At 37.3% G+C, this 21,293-nt stretch overlaps 1 pseudogene; it reads right to left on the bottom strand.

The window, feature by feature from the left end:
* Positions 1-7,678: 7,678 nt before the first annotated feature.
* On the bottom strand, positions 7,679-14,309 carry LOC134363673 (Y+L amino acid transporter 1-like; annotated as a pseudogene).
* Positions 14,310-21,293: the final 6,984 nt, after the last annotated feature.

The raw sequence follows: 21,293 nt of genomic DNA, 5'->3' as shown, positions 1-21,293 counted from the left end.
CATAATACTTCCTCTTTTAGCCATTTTTAAGTGTACAGTTCAGTAATGTGAACTATATTCACCCTGTTGTGTGACAGATCTCTAGACCTGTTTTGTCTTGCAAAACTGAAACTCTGCACCCATCAAACAACAACTTCCCATTTCACTCTCCACCCCCGACCCCCGGCAACTGACATTCTACTTTCTGTTCGCATGATTTTTACTACTCTGGAGTCTTATATAAGTGGAATTAAACAGTATTTGTCCTTTTGTGGAGGCTTATTTTACTCACCACAATGTCTTCAATGTGGCAACATGTGACAAGATTTTCTTCTTTTTTAAAGGGTTGGATAATATTCCATTGTATGTATAACCACATTTTGTTTGTTCGTCTATTGATGGATGTTTGAACAGCTTCCACATCTTGGCAATTGCAAATAATGCTCTGATGAACATAGGTGTACAAATTCCTCTTTGAGATTTTACTTTATATGTATTTTTGATATAAATCCAGAAGCAAAATGCTGAATCATATGGTGATTCTATTTTTAGTATTTTGAGAAATCTCCATACTGTTTTGCGTAGCAGCTACAATATTTTACATTTCCACCAGCAGCACACAAAAGTTCCAGTTTCTCCACATCCTCACCAACGCTTGTTATTTTTTGATTTTGAGATAGTGGCCATCCTAATGGTATGAAATGATATCTCATGGTTTTGATTTGCATTTTTTCTAATGACCAGTGGGTATGCCCTTTTTATCAAAACATTTTGTTTTCGTAACTGAGTATATATTATGTTCTCGGCACAGTGGTAAGTGTTTTGCCTGCAAAGCTTGTTACGTTTACCGAACATCCTATGACCGAAGTAGTATTATCCTTACTTTGCATCTGAGGAAAAACATTAGAGTTTAGTTTTTCTAAGGACGGAGAGCTGCTAAATGATGAAGTCAGAATTCTAAACCAGATCTGACACCGAAGCTCATATTTCTAACCACTGAACTATTCTCTCCCTGACTTTTGCTTTGTTTATTAATTTCCTAAGGCAATGTTTGGTGGCTAACACATTGTCCTACACAAAAGAAAGGGAAAGTAACATTCCTTAAGTGTCTGTTTTGCGCTAGGCACATTGCTAAGTGCTTTTAGATGTGTACGTGTGCATGTGATTTGGAGGGAAGTGAAAGAGGGAAGTCCTTTCATTTGGTACATTTACTCCATTTGCATGATTACCATTGTAAGTCAAATGTGGGAAGAAAATTGAGCTTGGATTTCTTACCATGGAGTCTGAATTCCAGACAAATTCCAATTCCAATTAAGGAGTTGATTGTATCAGTGTAAAGAGGGAATATCACCAAGAGAAGGGTACACAAGCAAGAAACCATAGCAAGAAGAAGAGGCATAGCTAGGGATAAAAGGAAACAATAAGTAACTACATCAATACCATGTGGGAGCTATGTGGTGGTCTATTCTCTTTGACACTACTCCTTATTCCACTAGCTCTATTTTCCCAGTGTAAGATGCTTACAGCTTCTCCCATTATAGTCCCTTTGTTCTATTCCACTACATGACTGCACATTGTTATGTTAATAATAAAAGCAATGGGTTGAGATTTATAATTTAGTTTCATTTACATAGTGACACATTCAGAAGTGATTGTGACATTTAAGATGACCTTAAATCCCAGGAAAATTAGATTGTGTGAAGAACCACGCAACCCAATTGGGACATTAACTGTGTATGGGAATCCCCTAATAATGAAATCTTTAGCCCAATGCTCACTTGGTCACAAAAAGCATCAAGTCAATGTGTGTATTAGTCCTTTTCTGTTGTTTATAACAAAATACCTGGAACTGGGTAATATAAGAAAATGAAATTTATTGCTTACAGTTTCAGAGGCTGGGAAGTCCAAAGTCCAGGGAACACTTATGGTGAACGTCTGCTTTGGTGGTGGCTTGACAGCAATGCAGGGATCTCACATGGCAGAAAATGGTGGAGCAGAGAGAGAGAGAGACTCTCATGTGCTTTCCTTTTAAAGCCCTCAGAACCATGGCCCCATCACCCTTATTAACCCCTTCACTATAGCATGGTCCTTAAAATCTAATTACCTCTTCAAGGCCCCACCTTTCAACTTCCATAATAGGATTTCCCACCCTCAAAAGTTACAGTGAGAATTAAGCTTCTAATATATAAATTTGGGGGGACATAATTCAATCAATCTACAGCAATGGCAAACTAAAATTATTTTATCTGTGCCTTACAACTAAGAAACACATCAACTTCCACCCCCAAATATCTGGATAGAAATACATTGGGATCTACAACTGTATTTTTTTCTAATTTATAGCTCCAATTATACACAAAAATATCTCTAAGTAAAACAGCATAAATATCCCAATAAGCTTATAAAAGAGGCAATTAAAATGACCTTTGGTATTTATAATACTCATTGAGTGCTGCCAATGATACAGAAACAAATAAGCTAGTTAGTGTTTGTAGCCAAATGTGGTATCATCCTCAGCCCTCCCTCACTAAAGCAAGGAGGCAGTGTGGTAAGCTTGGCAATGTAATTTGTATCACAGCCTTCAGTGTTGAATCCATGAGCCAGAAACAGCAAGTCGTATTATCTCAGCATTTCTAAATTTTGTAGATTTAGAATTGCTGAATTGAAATGAAATTATCAAATATATTAAATGCTGCTCATTGACATCAATATCTGGAATCACAGCCATCTGTAAAAATTATACACAGATTTATTATTCCATTTTATTAACCCATTTCATATGTTCTTGTTAGACATTGTCTTATTCATTCACCCAGTAAGGCTATCCTTCAGAAATAAGGGAAAAATAGCATATTTTCCAGACAAACAAAAACTGTGGGAGTTCATCACCACACAACCAGCTCTGCAAGAAATCCTCAAGGGAGTATTGCACTTGGAATTCAAAAAATGATAATCACTACCATGAAAACACAATAAAGAACAAAACCCACTGGTAGAAAAAAATGCAAATGAGAAAGAGAAAGAAAATAAATCTTACCACTTCAAAAAAACCAACAAACACCAAAGAGACTTCTGATCAAGATGGTGGAATAGACAGTATCCAGCATCACCCTCTCCCACAATCAACCAATTTACAACTTATTAAAAAGCAACAGCTACCAAGCTGGGGCCACTAGAGCTCAGGAGAAGAGGAGGAGAGACCTATGTAGTTCATGAGGCAGGAGAAGCTATGATGGGGGAAAGAAATGACCACTCTGACTGTTTCAAGTCCCCAACACTTCAAATCTGGTCCTGGTGAGCACACAGAGCCAGAGCTGGCAAAATCAGCAGCTGTGCCAAATAACCAAGTACAAATGATGGATTCTATCTTCAACATCTTCTCCTGTATAATCTCTTCTTACTGTCCTTTTCCCCCAACTTTCCTGACCATAGGAAAAATTCCTATTTATTGAAACTCAGCTAAAGCATTACTGTTGTGTGAGGCTTTCCTAATCCATAGAGCTGAGTGAAGTTCCCTTCTCTATGCAGTTTTTGGACTCTGTGCTCACTTCTGTTATAATATTGATCCTTCCTTATAGTAATTGCTGATTAGATTTTCTCTCACTCCATACAGTGCTTAGCAAGGCCTGTTTCTTATTCTTACTTAATCTTCAGTCACTATGTTAGACGATCTGCACATATTCTGTTCCACCTAAACTGCTCTTGTCGGTGTATTTCATCACTTTTATCCAACTTTGAAGCTGACTCTAGAGAGGGTGACCTCTCTAGAAAAATCTTTCTGGAGCATACCAAGCCAATTCTGTACCCCCCTTCACACTATTATAGCTTTATTCTAGATAACTCCTATTTTACACTAAAAGTTGGCTTCCAACTACCTCCAAATTGGGCATAAACCTATTTTCATTATTAGCTATAAATTCCTTGGGGACAGAATTGTCTAACTTATCTCTCATATCCTGGTCCCTTCCACCATGTTTGGCACAGAGCAAATACTCAAGGATTGGTAATCATTATGCATCTGAGATTCTCAAAACCACGATCCAGTGATGTTTTCCATAATGACAAGCTACACCAATAGAAAAAGATATCAAAATCCTCCATTTATAGTGTTTCCAAAGAATAAATATTTTTCAATCAGAAAATTTATTTTTGTCTTTGCAATGACTTATAGAAATAAATCTTCATATGTGAAAAAATTGATAGGACAGAAAATTTAGTCCTGTATATTAGAAGAAGAAAACACCAATAATCCCTTTTTACTAGTTGTTAAAGTAGACCTGTCTATCTTTTATTTGGTTGGTAATGACTTTCAAATATAATGCACAGAAATGAATTTTCCTAGCTGTGGTAGATAACCCATTTCTTTGACTCAGAAGTACAAGAAAGGCCAAATAGACTGAAGTGAAGATTTAATAAGTCTTTATTTTTTATTCTTATTTTCAAACACATGGATAGCTATAATGGAAAAGTAGAAATTCAGCCAAATGAATGTCTGTACTGTCTGCTTTGTGGTTAGAAGCTAGAGAGCTAGCTGAATTGCCCTCTGGGCAAAGAGGAGAGATCAGCTTCCCTATACACACTTCCCTTCTCTCTACTCTCACAATTCTAAAGCAACAAAAAACCAGTATAACCTGAAAGAATAATACTACTGAAATCAGTGTACAGGCAGGGAAAGAAGAGATTTTCAATCACAGTAATTTATTGGAGAAAAACTAATGCTTGCATGGCCATACTATAATTAAGGTTACAAACTTAAAACTCTTGGAACCCTAATAGGAACTCAAGAAGAACAGAGGTGACCTTGCTTCCTGATCGTCTCATAAAGGGGGTAGGAAGGAACGCAGAGTACCTGGGTTGATTCAAACTCCATATTCTGCTCATCTCTGGCCAGTCTCTGGCCCAGGCTCTTAGGTCTCATATAGATTTAAGAAGCTTTAAGATACACCTCCCTTATTTTAAAGCTGGATGAAGATCTGTGAATATTCTCAGATCTATAAATGTAAAAAGATGAGTGGGACAAGAGCAGAATTCTTGCCAATAACAGTTTCTGTAACATCCACATCTGATTTACTTACATTGAAGAGAGCAGGGACTTGTGTGAATTGTTCCACAGGGATCATGCTTAAACCACAGGGAGGTGCCTTTTTCTAGAGCCCACATAAAAGAGCCTGGAAAATGGGTGTGAAGAATGAGATGCTTTATTGCTGTCTGCTAGATGGTCTGAAAACACAGCGACTGGTATTTCTATGTAAATAGACATGGCAAGACGGAGAGAAATTCAGATGGCACACATCATGAGGTGCTTTTTTTTCCCTCATGACTCCTGAAAATCAGAGACCACATGGGAACAAGATGGTAGGACTGGAAAGCCCCTTGTCCTTGCCATTTGGTTTAGTTACTTATTAAGAGTAGGGGGAAAGCCGGGATGAGGGCAGACAAGACCAAGTGTTGCCAGATAAGATTTAATGCAACCACTAGACAACTGAGAGAAAATAAAACACTGTAGCAAAATTATTTTTTTCACTGCACAGAAGCAGACAGCACTCACCACCGGCATGGTGTGGTGGAAAGGCCACAGAAACTGGAGTCAGAAGACGTGAGAATGAGCCCTGAGCTCTTCCACTTCCTGGCATACGGTCTTGGATAAACCCCTGTTACATCATTCTGAATGAGGTGGTTTACCCAACACCAAGATAATGGTAATGATAGCATCAGCAGCAACAATCTCACCGGGTTTGTTATAGTAAATGAGATAAGATTAGCAAAGCTCATTTATCATCATTTCCAAAAAAAAAAAAAAAAAAAAAGACTAGACTCAAATGATTGTGGGAACTGTTCCACCTTTATTATTCACCACGAAAACTAGAAACATCTCCCCCAAATCTCCTTCAAGCACACCCATACCCTAAGCTCCTCTTTTCTCTTCACAATTAGTTGCAAAAAGCTGCAATTAGATGAAAAAAAGCCGAACAGTTTTCTGATGGCCCACCGTTATTCTAGCCAACTCTAGGGCAACGAGACGATGGCCAACAAGGGAACCTGCAAACGGGAGGGAATTTTAAGTACATTGGGGAAGAGGGGGTGCATGAGTCTTGATTTTTCACAGCCTGTTTTGCTGCATTCATCAGTTGGCTCCTTTCCCCTTGTATTCATCCACTTAGCATTTTCCCACGTTAGTACTTTGCTATGTAATTATCCTGACTAACAACTATGTACAGAATGTGAAGTGACTGAGCTGCTGCTTACAAACTCTGCTTTCCCACGTCCTGGAAAAGGCTAACTTTTTTTTTTTTTAAATAAATTTTACTGTGCATATTTAAGATGTACGACATGTTTTAAGATACATATATATAGTAAAATGGTTATTATAGTGAAACAAGTGAACAAATCCATCACCTCATATAGTTACTCAATTCTTTCCCCCCTGTGGCAAGAGCAGCTATAATCTGCTCATTTAGCAAAAATCCTAAATATAATATACTGTTATTTACTATAGTCTTCAAGTTGTACATTAGCTCGTTGAACTTATTCATCCTACATAGTTGCTACTTTGTATCCTCTGACTACATCTTTCCATTTCCTTCCCCCTTCCCCCAATCCTGGTAACCACTATTTTATGCTCTGTTTCCATACATTTGCCTTTTTTTTTTCCCCCAGATTCAAAATATAAGCGAAATCATGGAATATTTTTCTTTCTGTGTCTGTCTTATTTAACTTAGCATAATGTTCTCCAGGTCCATCTATGTTGTGGCAAATGCCACGGTCACCTCCTTTTTTTAAGGCTGAATAATATTCCATTGTATACTGTATATCTAACAGTTTCTTCATCCATTCCTTCATTAATGGATGTATAGGTTGTTTCCATATCTTGGCTACTGTGAATAATGTTGCAATGAATGTAAAAATGCAGTTATCTTCATGAGATGGTGATTTCATTTTGGGGCTTATATACCTAAAAGAGGAATTGCTGTATCATATGGTTTTACTTCTAATCTCTTTAGGAAACTTTGTACTGTTTTCCATAATGGCTGCACCAACGTACATCCTCACCAACAGTGTACTAGGGCTCCCTTTCCTCCACACCCTCACTAACACTTATCTCTTGTCTTTTTGATAACAAGCATTTTAACAGTTATGAGGTGGTATTAGTTGCATCTGGCACAGGCCTCAGGCTGCTTCTACTCATGGTGGAAAGTGGCAGGCAGCTGGCGGGTACAAGCAGATCACATGGCGAGAGGAAGCAAGAGAGAGAGAGGGGAGGTGCCAGGGTCCTTTAAACAATAAGCTCTCCTGGGAACTAACAGAGTGAGAACTCACTCATTACTCCCCCCTCCCCCCAGGGAGAGCATTAATCCATTCAGGAGGGATCCGCCCCCATGACTCAATCAGTTTCCAACACTGCCACATTGGAGATCAAATTTCCACATGAGTTTTGGAGGGGACAACACATCCAAACTCCATCATCACATCTCACATTTTCCAGTCTTATCTCCTAAGACCATTCCTATGAAGATTTCCTCCAACATTCTTGTGAACACGCAGAATACGGCTAAGTTCCCAGATCTTTATACTTTTTGTATTAAATTTATATGATCACAGTAGCCCAAACCATGCCCTGGTTTCATATCCAAATCCTGCATATGTGACTTTTGCATATGAAGGAAATTTCAGACCATATTTTAGAACTATGCAGTACCTGTCAGGTACTTAAAACAGGGTTTAGTTCTTCAGTGATAAAATTCACAGCATCCCATCCTATGTAGGAATAAAGGGCTGAATACAGAGCTAGCACAATGTGTCCTTGACCAGTGGTGGAATGTTCGAATGAGTTCATTAGGTTTTCTCTGTTTCCTAGAATAATTTTTAAAAACAGTGCTTTAACTTTTTCTTTTGTATGCATGAAAAATCTGTTGAATGGGAGAGAGTTTCACAAAGAAGTTAGGAAAACAGGGTTTGGTTATCAGACTGGGATTGAGAACTTGCTGTTACCTATTGTGTAAACTTGGAGAAGGCTTTGATCCTCAATTTCTTCATTTTTTAAAAAAATGGAGATAATAGACTTTTCTAACTCCTAGGGTTCTCCTGACAATTAAATAATTTGTGAAGAATCTGGCCTATACTAAATATTTAATCAATAACATTACTATCTTACAAGTGAAGAAAAAGTTTTAAAACAATAGATAAAATTTTCAACTTGACTACTTGATCTCTGAGACTCTAAGATTCAAAGATTCTTTGAGTAGAGAATGTTTCTCAGCTCAGAAAATGAGTTGCAACATTTCACGTATTCAACATGTTATTTTTCATCAGCACTCTACTCTCTAAGATGATGGAAGTTACTTTCAAGTGGTTAGTTGTGCAACGAACTGTACATTAACTCTTGCCAGACACTGGTATACCCCTTCTGAGAAAGTAAACAGCAAAGCTGGAGTCTTTAAGCAGTTTCCTTGTCTCACTGTCAGAAACTCCATGTTTCAACTGTCTTACGAGTTCAAAAGTAACATAATCTAAGGAAAAAAGGGAGCTTGTAGGAATACAGGTAAGTTTGAATTAACATAGGATTGACTCAAAATACAGCCTGGGAAGCTTAAGGGAAGATGAGCATATCTCTGCTCTGGGCCTTTTCAAAATCATTGTATATTCTGAAATCCTTGATATTCTTCTTAACCCGTATAAAAATCAGAGTGGGGTGGGAGTAAGCAAATCTAAGATACGGACTGATACAATTTGAGTGTGATAGCTTCCTCTTTGCTGAACACCAATTCAAAAAACACTTACATCTTGTAGTTAAGAATGCATTATTCTACCACATTTAAAAAAAAAAATACATTTTCTAAGCTTGAGAGGTTTCTTCCTAAGTCAATTATTAGGCTACTACTCACTCATGCAATAGATTACTTCAAGTCCTTCCCTTCAAAAATCTTCCCAGATATTTTCAATAAGTTTTTTCAAACATGCCATCACTCTAAAGATGTTTTGTGGGATTAGAAGTTTAAAGAAATTCTGCCCAACACAAGTAGAGCCATTTTTTTTTTCAATGTTAATTTTTCACTTGCTCGTAATGCATGCTACTCATTTTCCCTGACCTTTTGCAAATGTTACTTGCGTGAGCAGTTCTGGGGATAAAAATGTCATTTCCTTCAAGAATTTGATAATAAGATTTATTTCTGCTCAATACTTTTAAACGTGATGAAATAAAGGATTAGAAGAGATATCTGTAATAGTCTTAAATAGTCTACTCCCCTCCTAATGTAGAGAGTTAGGTGTCTTCAATTTTTCTGCACTGGTATGGTATGCCAAATGCAGTTCTACATATCGATGTGAATATATCTCAAAAACAGTATGTTCAGAGAAAACCTCAAGTAGCAAATGGATATGGATAGTGTAGTACCATTTATGAAATGACACTAGGGATATATTGATATGTAGTCAGATTTTTAAAAAAATACTCGGGAACATAAGTGCTTGGGAATATAAATACTTGATTTATATTTACCTCAAGATGGTTATTTTTTCGAGAAAAGTGGTAGTGAGAGAAAGATACAGGGATGGAGCTTTAGTTTTATATACAGTGTTTTATTTCTTTTAAAAAGTCTGAAACAAATATGGTGAAATATTAACACCTCATACTGGGGGTCTCAAAAAGTTCATGAAAAGATTCATATTATCTTTTAATTCTATTTTTCCATGAACTTTTTGAAGTACTCTCATATGTGTGGTTCATAAATTCGTTGTTATGTTTTGTACTTTTGAAAAATTTCATAATTTGACAAAGAGCTAGTTTTCTGGGAGCTATTAACATCTCTGAAGAAACTAATTAAAACAGGTGGCAGAGATCAGCGAAGTCACTCGTGTAGTACCCACTCTGGCATTTCCTGGGTGAGAGAGCACTCAAGTCTAAAGCTTCAATTATGATATCTTTGTAGGGAAGATGACCAGACATCCCCTATTCTGTGTTCTTTTGTTTACAATGTAGGTTTCAGTACAAATCTGACACTATCAGAAGAGAATGTGTTCCTCAAGAAATCATGGAAGCCTAGCAACGTTATTCTATCTCTTGTCTTTAAAAATGGCATCGCATTCTGGTTTGATTTGTCAGTCTTGGAATCGGTGGGTACCCATCTGACAGATGGATCCATGCTCAGCTTGATGTCAAAATCTGTATTCGAGTTTACAAAACTGAAGACCGGAACCTGAAACTCAATAAGGTAAGGTAAGAGTGCTATGTCAGGCCTCTTGAGAAAGAGTTAGCTTGCTTTCTCTGGGCTATACTCCCTCTTTGACTTCTGTCATTTTCTCTCTAATTTCCACTTCAAATTTGGTGATGATTTTGCAGCTCACCTAAGGCCTAACTGTCCTTTGAAGACACATACATTATGGTTGGTTGTTTATGTTTTGGTTTCTTCTCTCATCTCTAATTTGATCTCCTGGAGAGCAAGAATGTTTGTTTTTTGTTATTTTCTCCTCTAAGAGTTCAATACATGTTTGTGGATAAAATAACATTGTGAAGGTTTCAATTTACTTTGAGATATCTGAGCTTTGGTGGCACTAATTTGTGTGGCTTAAAAGAACATCAGCAATAAATAAAACAACTGCTATTATCAGAATATTTTTTAAAAAGTGTGTCTATTACAAAAGTAGCAAGCTCAGAAGAAAAGTTATATTTGTCACACAATGGTATAAATTTTGACTTTGGGCATCTAAGTATCAATTTTTAATGCTCTACTTCCATTGAAGTTTTGATACTAGAAGGTCCTAGGAATTTCACCTTAGGGTCATTCTCATTTAATGGCTGAGAAAACCAAAACTTGAAATGGTTTCAGTAATTTTTTAAAATGGTCCTCAACTACTAGAGTCTAATTAGAATCTAGGTAGGTCTCCTGGCTTGATATTATAGTGCTTTTTCCATGATCTGTTATTATGGCATCCCCCCCCACCCACCATATATATCCAAGATTTTGAAGACTTATGGTCAATATGGTGACATGGCTCCTGAAGATCAAGAGTATGTCCTGTTTATCTTTGTATAGCCAGTGCTTAGCCTTGCGCCAGACACAGAGCTAGCATTTGTCAAATGAATGGTTTAATGAGTGTCTTTCCTTGATAACCTTGGGAGAAACATTCATTGTCCTAATTCTCACTTTCCTGATCTCATAAAGCATGGATGATATTTGCTTTGCTTATTCTATAGATTGGTTTTGGTTAAATCATTAAATGAGATAATTATGCCCAAAAAGCCACTGAAAATTGAAAAGCTAGATAGATTTATGTTTTCATAGTCAAAACATTTGATAGTGGCCACATCTGAAACTCCATAACATTTTCTTTAAACTGTGGTATTAGCGAGTTTAGAGTCTACTAAACAGTCTAGCTTAGTGCCTAAGAACTATGTAGTAGGTTAATACCTGTGTAATACAGTAGTTAATGTTTATTTAAATACTCCATGGGTATAGTTTGCTTATTTATCTTATTTGCCTAGCTTTTGGTCTTATGTTTAATAAGGAAATAGCCACCTACAGATATAATTAAGGTGAGGGTCAAGACCTTGGCACATGTGAAGATATCCTGCACTCTGGTCCCAGACTTCACACTCATGAAATTAATAATTGTTAAGGTGCCTGTAGAGAAAATGAATACAGTATGTTAAAGGCAGCATTATGCTAATCACATCACAGGAACAGATTCTTACAAGCATCAGTGCTCAGGAAGAACTCTCAACAGGGCAAAAGTCTATTGTTTAAAAAATAAAAATCTTAAGTCTGCAATTAAGACTTAATGTCTACAGAATGCATAGTAGTTCTTAAACTTACCTACTTTCATTTTTCCTACCCTTTCCTGCCCTGTGATTAGAGTGGTTCCATGAGTTCTGAAAATGTTCATAAAAGAGATCTCATAGTTTGGTGTAACAACCCAAGCTGGACCCCAGCAGTCCTCTTCTTATGCGGGAACAGCTAAGGCTGCCCTGTCATACAACTCCAGGGGCACCATTCATTCTTATTTCCCTGTCCCTGCACCTTTGCTCATGCTGTTTTCTACACGTGACTGCTCTCTTGTATATGTCCTATATTTCTCTTTGTTAAAGTCCAGTCTTTCACTGTGTCCTGACAGTCATCTTTACTAAGAAATGTTTTTTAAACCCAATTCAAATGTGTGCTCTCTCACCTTTGAAATATTATAGAGCTTGTTTAATACATTTCTGATGGAATATCATTTCTTTGCTTAAGCTATTTATATGTGTCTTAGACTCTCAATAATATCTGGGCTAATTGGGCAAGACTTTATTTTTATAATGTCCCCACAATTTTTGACATATGGAATATTTATTTATTTATTTTATTTTATTTTATTTTTTCATCTTTATTTATTTTATTTTTTTAAATTTTATTTTGTCGATATACATTGTAGCTGATTATTGCTCCCCATCACCAAAACCTCCCTCCCTTCTCCCTCCCCCCCTCCCCCCCAACAATGTCCTTTCTGTTTGCTTGTTGTATCAACTTCAAATAATTGTGGTTGTTATATCTTCTTCCCCCCCCCCCCCGGTTTGTGTGTGTGTGTATGTATGTGTGTGTGTGAATTTATATATTAATTTTTAGCTCCCACCAATAAGTGAGAACATGTGGTATTTCTCTTTCTGTGCCTGACTTGTTTCACTTAATATAATTCTCTCAAGGTCCATCCATGTTGTTGCAAATGGCAGTATTTCATTCGTTTTTATAGCTGAGTAGCATTCCATTGTGTAGATGTACCACATTTTCCGTATCCACTCATCTGATGATGGGCATTTGGGCTGGTTCCAACTCTTGGCTATTGTAAAGAGTGCTGCGATGAACATTGGGGAACAGGTATACCTTCGACTTGATGATTTCCATTCCTCTGGGTATATTCCCAACAGTGGGATGGCTGGGTCGTATGGTAGATCTATTTGCAATTGTTTAAGGAACCTCCATACCATTTTCCATAGAGGCTGCACCATTTTGCAGTCCCACCAACAATGTATGAGAGTTCCTTTTTCTCCGCAGCCTCGCCAGCATTTATCGTTCAGAGTCTTTTGGATTTTAGCCATCCTAACTGGGGTTAGATGGTATCTCAATGTGGTTTTGATTTGCATTTCCCGGATGCTGAGTGATGTTGAGCATTTTTTCATATGTCTGTTGGCCATTTGGATATCTTCCTTAGAAAAATGCCTACTTAGCTCTTTTGCCCATTTTTTAATTGGGTTGCTTGTTTTCTTCTTGTAAAGTTGTTTGAGTTCCTTATATATTCTGGATATTAATCCTTTGTCAGATGTATATTTTGCAAATATTTTCTCCCACTCTGTTGGTTGTCTTTTAACTCTTTTAATTGTTTCTTTTGCTGTGCAGAAGCTTTTTAGTTTGATATAATCCCATTTGTTTATTTTTCCTTTGGTTGTCCGTGCTTTTGGGTTCGTATTCATGAAGTCTGTGCCCAGTCCTATTTCCTGAAGTGGACATATGGAATATTTATAACTGAGTGGAATGAAATGGAATTAAACTTTCAAGATTTAGAATCTTATTTTAGCTTTATTGCCCACTAACTATAAACTGCTAGTGGGTTCTGAATCTGAAGTTACCAATTATTTTTTACAACATTTGTAAGTAAAATAAATCTGAAATAAATGAGTGCAAATTTCTTGGTGATAAAAGGTCCTAAGTTTAAAAATTGAATATTACCAGAAATAGAAGTGACTATTTCCCACAAATAGATTAGCCCACAGCTAAATTTGAAATATTAGGTTGATAGGGTTTTAAAATAGCCTATGAAGTCTCCTTGATTAGATTTGAAGAGCAAAGTACTATACTCATGTAGGCAGGCAGCCTAGACCAACTTCGCTGCCTCATATGGGGGCTCACAGTTTGGCCAAAGTGGTGCAATAATGTATTTCATAAATGTGATGGCCTTTATGGCCTGTCCTGTTGGCTCGGTGAGGAGTAAAGATGACCAAAGTCAGATGAAGGCAGTAAATCCACTGCAGGCTTCCAAGATGTATGCATAGCTGGCCCCTGACTTCTGGATGGAAGTTCCCAGCTCAGTGTAACATAGAGCTCCAAACAGTGAAAAAACTCCAGCAATGGCCCACATAACCAGGGAAAGCCATAGGAGGTGCTATGCATCAGAACCCCCTCGGGGGATATGAATATGTCTGAGCTGATCATGTGCCCTTCTATGGGACAGATGCCACTCTATAAAGTGAGGTCCTGCTTCATTTGGACTTTTTCTTTTTGATCCATGTCGTGCTTGTTTTCTGCTGGTTCTCCATTACTGGGTGTGGCACATTTACTACAGGATACAGAAAAAGGACCAGCCATCTTGTGCTGTAATCACACCTGCAGGTTGATGAGACAATAGGAAAATACTGTTAGTAAGATGGCACAAGAAGATGGCAAAAACAACTCTTGGTAACTCTCAAACCAACAATAAGTGTGAAGAGTGGTTAAAGAATACTCATAGAAGATTCTGATACGCTGTCACTGAATATATACAGTGAATGACTTTATTTTTAGCATGATTCACTCATTCATTTATTCATTTTCAAAAGCAGTTAAAGAACTCGGCAGACATATGTTTTAGGAATACAAATAATAAAGCATAATCCTGGTCCTCAGGGATCTCAGTGCTGAGAAAAAATTAGGATGCAATGTAAAAGGTCAGTTGGGCCGCAATGAGCTCACGGGGAAGGCAGCAACTGACTTGTCTCTGAGATGATGGGAGTGTCTTCAGAGTTGGGCATGCTGACTCAGGCACATGAAAAGGAGAAAGAGGCATTGCAGGTAAAGCTCACAGCTATGCAAGGCAACGACACATGAAAGGCCTAGTAGCCTGGTGCAGTTTAGGACACAGAGAGAGTGGTACCAGGAGAAGAATCTGAAAAGTGTGTATAAAGCTGGGAACTTTAAAGAGTTTTTGCCATAGGGAGATTGGCCTCTATCCTGTGACTATTTGGGAACCTTTGAAGATTAAGCAGATGTGACGTGACAAGCTCTATTTTAGAAAAATGGAAGAAGCATGATGGAGAAAAACTGGGCATTGGTTTTTACAGTGATTTAAGAAATTTACAAAATTCTATCAGTCCTGCTTTAAAAATCTGACCATTCCTACCTTTATTATTGTAGTTGGAGGCAAGGTCTATGGGACAGTCTCTTAAACAGCTCTCCCTGCTCTTGCCCCTCCCAGTCATTGTCTGCACAGCAGCCCTAGTGATCTTCAAACACATACATCACAGGATACCATATCATTTCTCTGCTTAAATGTGTGCACTGGCTTCCATCATATGTAACGTGGAATCCAAACTCTACCAAAGGCCCGCTCCATTCTGCCTACTCCTCTGGCTTCCTCTTGGGGCTCCTTCACCCTCATTCACGACCCTCCAATCACACTGACCTCCTTTGGTCCCTTCAACAAGGGAAGCCCATCTCCCACTTAGAGCACTGGCTCTTGTCCTACATTAAGAGCTCTTCCTCCACATCTTCACCTGGCACACTCCTTCTCTTCATGGGGAAATCTTTCAGATCTTGCTTTTTTAAAAAATTAACCTAACAATTTTTTTTTCTCAAGTAATTTCTTCCTTCCCCTAATCCCTCTGAAACTCATTATTCTGCTGTGGTTTCCTGATAACATTAAGCACTATCTGATAGGATCTTGAAGTGAACACTTAAATAAATTCATACATTGATCCCACTAAAATATAAACCTCCGAAGACAGAGATTTTATCTTTTTCATCACATTTCTACTCCCTAGAACAGAGCCTGACACATGGCCAGTGTTCACTCGTAATTTCTAGAATAAATTAAATCTCAGCATTATATTCCTTGTGGGAGGGAGGCACAACAGCAAGAAGTCAAGAAATCTAACAATGTGGATAACACTGTCTGAGGCAATTATATTTCTTAGCAGAATGTGCCCAGGACATCAGCCAAGCCACTACTTGTAAATCTACTCTCCCTCTGCTACTCCACTGGGGACTTCTGCAGCATTTTCTAGTGAAAAACTTACAATCTCAAAGGATAGGTTGGCTTTTGGAAGAACTGTAGGGCATCCTACAGCTACTGAAAGCAAGTTTTTCCATAAGAGGTACTAAATTCACTACAATTCATTCGCTGATATTGCATTTCTTCTATGCTACCACACTGAATATTTTATTATTTTTACAGTTCAAAGAATATTTAAGGAAACATTTTTGTATACTTGTCATTGAATTGAAGTGTAATTATGCCAAAATGTGAGTTTACCTGTAAACAAACATGCAAAAGGTTTTCTCTGAGTCCCTGAAAACAGTCTATTTATTAGGCTCAAAAAATTCTTTCATCCAGATAAGATATGCTACATGAATCATTGTAAACTTATTGAATGAAAAGTTAATCGGAAGTAAATTGCAGCAGTAATAACTTTCAGAACAGTTATAGAACAGTGCAGAAATGGTATAGAAAGTGGTGTAGTTCTTATTCCATTTTATTAAGACAAAAATTAAGATTTGACACCTATGCAAAGCACAGGTTGTCCTTGTGAAAATCCAGAGAATGACGTTACTCAGTTTTATCTTAATTAATCACATAAAAATACAGGGTGGAATGTTATTTCTGACTGGTAAAGTGCAGGAAAAATAACTCCATCTTACATCCAATCTATTTATATCTCTTTGGAACAATCAGACCATCTGATCATTTAAGCTACACCCTTATTCTCTAACCACATCATAAAGTAGTCAAGAACTATGCATTTGAAAGATAACAGATGGCTTCACAGAACAAGTACATTAGATATGCCACTCAGTTTTAAAAGAAAAGCTATCAGCAATTCCAGAAAGAAAAGGTGTACCCCTTGTACTTTCCTCTGTGTTCAAACAATCGAAGAGTTATGTTTCTGTGATTGATAACTGATAGAAACAGTCAAACTTCTTTCTCCCGGGGAAAACACAGTCATGCTTTCTCTGCCCCATCTACTCTGAGTATGCCATTAGCTGAGTCAGAGAGCAGTCTGTGTCAGCAGGAGAGTTCTCTGATTAGCTGATGTGGAGTTGTCTTCTCAGGCCTGACCTGAGAAAAGCAGTTTCTGCTCATGACGTAATTGGAAAGCCTAGAGCATTATGTCTAGTTGCTTGTTATTGTTTTAATAAAACAGGGCATATGGAATCTTGCATCTAAACTTAACAGTTTGTGGTAATGGGCATGCTGCCAGGATGGATCTGGCCATCACATCCTGGGCACGAGTGGTGATAATCAGCTTTGTACCCCATGAATATTCGTAACCAATAAAAAAAATAAACTTAGGGAGAAGGGGTGAGAGAGGGTGGTTGTGGTTTGGGAGAGGAAATAAATACAAAAGAAAAGGAGATATGATTTTTGTGTATGGGAAATGGTGATGGTTAGTGCAGGCGATGTGAAGAAGAGCAATGTCAAGTTGTTTCCTCAAGAACCTGAGGACTTCTCTTACTTGGCAGACGAGGCACTGGACTTCTTTTTTTTCTGGAGCTTCAGCTCAGTCTTAGTCCTACTGGCGTGACTTCTAGAAGCCAAACTCCTTTAGTGGCTGCTAAATACGGCTATTACTGCTGAAGGACATTTTACACATTTTACTCTGAAGTGCCCTAAGGCACTTCCCTAATAATGATTATTATTCCCTAATAATCATTTATGCTACTGTTAAACAGACAAGTTTTAAATTTTAATTGCATTTATTTAAGCAAAGAAAAACAAAACAAAACAGAGCAAAGCAAACAAAACAGAAACGATTCACAATCCAGCAGCGCTCAGAACCAGAGCATATTCAGAAAACTCCAACCAGAACCGTGACCTGACAGCGTTTATAGGAAAGGGAAGTGCAGTGTAGAGAGAACTTAATTGGTTACAGCTTATTAGTTAATTGGTTACACGGCCTCCTGCAATTAACTATAGCTCAGCTACCGTAGTTAAACTACAAATTAGTTTGGTCTATCAGGCCTAGTATAGGAGCCTAGTCCAAATTGATGGATTTTCACAGATTTTATTTAATATTACATATGCATACAATGAAAGAGATACTAACAAAGAGGGAGGCTCTTTAAATAACTTCAATTGAGGAAGTCCCCCCCCTTGCTGGTAAAGAGACACTAATTCTTAAATAGTTCACCTGAAAAGATTAGAAATAATAAGTATTAACCATTTCTCACTATGATGAACCTACTATGTTTACTTGACCTTCCATTTGTAGAATTGCAAATTGAAGAATTGTTAAATTGACTTAGTAAGGTTGTGTTCAGTCATCATCCATCACCCATGACCATGCAAAGTATTCAAAAGAGAACCGGGAAAAAAACCAAAAAGCAAACCCCAAACCAAAAACCTCAAGTTCTTCAAATTCATCTTTTTTTCCACTGGCAATTAATGTCTTCTCTTTACTTACATAGATGTTTTTTTCCTTATGAAAAGTAAGTATGTTGTTACAAAAAACATCATTCTGCTTTTTAAATTTCCTGATATGATTCTAGAATTATGAGTAACTTAAAAATTTTTATATAACTTAAAAATATTTCAAAAGTGCATACTGATGGTAGAGAAGGTATGGGTAATCTGGTTCTTCCATTTATTATCTTTTGGGTAGTTATCACCACTTACTGTATTTTGGTAAACTTTTATTGATCCAGTCTTCTCTATTCTCATTGCTGGTGAGCTCATCTATTTTCATGATATTAAATAATATTTAAATGTCATGTACATATTAATGAATGTCAAATTTATTTATCCAGCTCAGATTTCTCTGATCACAGACTTGAACTTGATATTTTGGACTTATTCTTGCAATTTCAAACAATGTACCCCAAACTGAACTCTTAATATTTTTCACCCCAAACCTGGTTGTTACCAGTTTTTTTCTATCTCAGAAAATTTAACCATATTTTAAAGCTAAAATCTTTGAGCTCGTTCTGACCCTTCTTTCCCTCCCCAATCCCATATTTCCATAGCCAATAGGTGGGCAAGTCTTGTTGTTCTACCTCCAAAATATATCTTAACTCTACCACTCCTTTTTATTTCCATTGCCAAGACCCCATCCAAGTCACCATGGTCTCCTTCCTGGACCTATTTTAATAGCCTTCTAACTGGTCTTCCTTCCTTCACTTTGAAGTCCTTACAATTCATATTTGTATATAGCAGCCAGTGTGATTTTTGAAAATTCGAATCATCACATCATTACTTGTATAAGTCAGGGCCCTTCAGACAGGCAAAACAAATAGGATGTGTACAAGGTTATTTTGAAAAGTTCATGGAATGATTCATGTTATCTTTTGATTTCATTTTTTTCACAAACTTTTTGAAGTATCCTCATATGTGAAGGGATTCCTTAGGGGAATTGGCTCACACAATTATGGTGGCTGAGAAGTCCCATGACAGGCCATCTGGAAGCTGGAGATCCTGGGACGCCGGCAGTGAGCTCAGTCCAAGTCTGAAAGCCTCAGAATCAGGGAAGCTGATTGTGTAACTCTCAGTCCTAGTCTGAAAGCCTGAGAACCCAGGGAGCCAGCGGTGTAAGTCCTAGGGTCCAGGGCTGGGGTTCTGATGTCCAGGATGAGAGACCAGTGTATCTCAGGTTCCAGAGGTTGATGAACACATTTGCCTTTTTCTGTTTTTCTCTCTGGGGGCCTCCAGTGATTGGATGGTGCCTGCCCAAATAGAGGGTGAGTCTTCCCTGTGTGGCTCACTTGGACTCATACAATGCTGTCCTCTGAAACACCCTGATGGACACACACGTAGTGCTTTACTGGGTTTCTAGGTATTCCTTAATTGAGTCAAGGGGACACCTAAAATTAACCATCACATATTCTTCTCAAACCCTTCCATATAGATCCCTTTGCACTTGGGATTATACACTCCTTCCCTTGGCCTGTGAAACCCTATATGATCTTGCTCCTCCCTCCCTCTCCTCATTTACTGTTCTAGTTACAGTGGCCCCCTTTCCACTTCTCAGAAAAATGCCATGCTTTTCCGTCCTTGAGACTTTGCATTTCTTGTTCTTTCAGACTGTCATATCCCAGGCAGACTGGTTCCTGCTTCTTACTTAGGATTCCATTTCAATGTGACCTCTTCAATTATTCGATTTAATGTAAGTCTCCCCTTTTAGTCACTATTACTACTCCCTCTTGATCATCAAAGCTCTGATAACAATCTGTAATTATTTCCTGTACTGATTTTGTTTATTGTCTATTTGTCCCATTATAATGTAAGCTCCTTAAAGGCAGAGATGCCGCCTCTTCTTATTACCATTGAAACCACAATACTTAGTAATAAATAACAGATACTCAATAAATATCCATTAATAAATAATACTAGCACCCTCACTTCATATCAAAATCTTGTATCATTTGGTTCAATTTTTTCATCACAGTAATTCTGGTCTGAATATTCCAGTGTCTGCACATTTTCACCATGCTATGCATATTCAGGCAATGCATATCCATCTCTTGATTAAGGAGCTAATGAGTTTGTAAAATTGTCTAAAAAGATTTGATGATACCCAAACACATAGAAATTTTAATTGGCACTGTTGTCACTATTTTGGGTTTTAACATATATTATGCTCCTAATTTCATATCCTGTGTAAGAGTTTACCCTTTTAAGAGTAGTACTATGTTATTGACTCATAGTCAGCTTAGATAGTGTCAGAGATCATTCTTTTTAAAGCGTTGCTTTAAAAGCATCTCTTCCTTTAAAGCATTTCATTTTTTTGTTACAACACAAATAGCTGTTCATTGTAGAAATGAATTTAAATACAGATAGCTTAAAAGGTTAAAATAAAATGATCATAATCCCTACACCTAGAGGTCATTGTTATTAAATTTTTTGTATATTCCACACATAGTACATGCATGATTTATAAATTTTGACTCTTAGTATATATAGTTTTTGGAAACACAATTTTTACTAAATATATTCTACTCATTTTTTAATGACATTAAATATTTTTCTTTAGTGCCATGTTAATGATGTGTATGTATTCTATTACAGAGGTATGCCATAATTTATTCAACAACATTCAAGAAATATTCAACACATTTTTGGCAGGCTCTCTACTAGGCTTATTGAAAGTCACTGTAAATGAGATGTAATTCTTGTCCTCAAAGAGTTTACAGTCTAGTAAAGAATACAGACCATTAGCAGGTAATTGCAAGACAGGGAATTAAAACTCAGACGGGGGTGTTGATTAGTTTTCTATTGTTAATACAACAGTTTACTACAAAGTTAGTGGTTTAAAACAACACAAGTTTATTCTCTTCCAAAACTGGAGTCCAGAAGTCCCAAATCAGTTTCACGAGGTTACGGTC

This window comes from Cynocephalus volans, chromosome 15, assembly GCF_027409185.1.
Source record: "Cynocephalus volans isolate mCynVol1 chromosome 15, mCynVol1.pri, whole genome shotgun sequence".
In the NCBI taxonomy this organism is placed as follows: domain Eukaryota; kingdom Metazoa; phylum Chordata; class Mammalia; order Dermoptera; family Cynocephalidae; genus Cynocephalus; species Cynocephalus volans.
This window is presented reverse-complemented; position numbering and strand designations above follow the sequence as displayed.